The sequence below is a fragment of the Elephantulus edwardii genome, unplaced genomic scaffold (genome assembly GCF_000299155.1).
Source record: "Elephantulus edwardii isolate Elephantulus edwardi_28Jun2011 unplaced genomic scaffold, EleEdw1.0 scaffold00009, whole genome shotgun sequence".
In the NCBI taxonomy this organism is placed as follows: domain Eukaryota; kingdom Metazoa; phylum Chordata; class Mammalia; order Macroscelidea; family Macroscelididae; genus Elephantulus; species Elephantulus edwardii.
Window position 1 is genome coordinate 9,460,383 of NW_006399759.1, and position 1,401 is coordinate 9,461,783.

At 36.1% G+C, this 1,401-nt stretch overlaps 1 protein-coding gene across 1 annotated transcript in view; it reads left to right on the forward strand.

Annotated features, from left to right (window-relative positions):
* Positions 1-1,401, forward strand: part of LOC102868167 (peptidyl-prolyl cis-trans isomerase A-like) — a 63,243-nt gene that overhangs the window by 58,302 nt on the left and 3,540 nt on the right. The gene's annotated exons all lie outside the window — the stretch shown is intronic.

Below are 1,401 nucleotides of genomic sequence, written 5' to 3' on the forward strand. Positions count from 1 at the left end.
CTACACAATGATTATTTATTATTGTGGCTTTCTTGAAATTTTATACTGTTATTTTCAAAATTAAGAAAATATATGTTCTTAGTTCAGGACTGAAAATCCTGTTTCCTAAATTTAGTTTCAGATTGTGCCCTTAACATTTCCAATTGGATGGACTGGGAAAAAACATTTGGCAATACCATTTCAGACAAGGGTCTCATATCAAATGTTTATAGAGTTCTACAGGGCCTCCACAAAAAAATGAATGATCACACAATTACAAAATGGGTGAAAGACATGGAAAGACTTTTCACAGAGGAAGATATTCAGATGGCCAACAGACACACGAAGAAATGTTCCAAATCACTGGTAATAAGAGAGACGCAAATCAAAACCATGATGAGATACCATCTCACCCTAGTAGCAGTGACAAAGTTTAACAGGACCGCAAGTAATAAATGCTGAAGAGGATGTGGTAAGATACTCTTAGGTTGGTGGCATTGTAAAATGGCACAAACACTCTGGAAGGTAGTTCTGTGCTTCCTCAAAAAGCTGATCATAGAAATTCCATATGACCCAGCTATTCCATTGCTTAGAATATATCCTGAGAAAATGAGAACTGAGACACAAGCAGAGATTTGTATACTAATGTTAATAGCAGCATTATTCACCATCACAAGAACATAGAAACAGCCCAAATGTCCAATCACAATTGAATATATTGAGAAATTATGGTACATTCTTATAATGGAATACTAGGCAGCACACAGAAGCAATGATTTTGTGAATCACTATCTAACTTCAGAGAGACTGGAGAACATTATTCTAAGTGAACTAACTCAGTCCTTTAAGGATGAATACTGTATAAGACCATTATTGTAGAACGGGTAGAGTGAGAACAGAAGGGTGAGGATGAGTGGGGTGGGGATGTTAATCATAGGGTCGCACAGTTTAATGGGGTAGGGAGTGGTGGATAAAGGAAATGGGAAGGATCTTGTGTGACAAACAATGTAAGCAAACCAATATAAAAGAAAATTTTTATTTATTTTTTTAAAAAAACCCCACAACCATTCCAAATTGGGACAGATTTCCAATATTCCTTTCTTTCTCTTACCTCTAGTTCTCCTCTTCAGCCCACTGCCATTTTCTTAAGTCAAAGTCTCACTTACCCTTCTTCCCCTCCCTTTTCAGTGTTTAAAATAATAATAATGAAACCAATTGTATAATAGTCAATATGGCTCTTCTAGTCATTGACTTAGATATTCACCACTAGACTGGGTAAGACTATGTAATTATGAAATGTCTGGGGCCCCAGTAAGAGAATTGGATAACTTAATATTAAGGTAAATAATACCTTTTGAAAAAAAACACTGCATGGTTCAAAATTGGGAAGGGTGTACGTCAGGGATGTGTCCTGTCTCCATA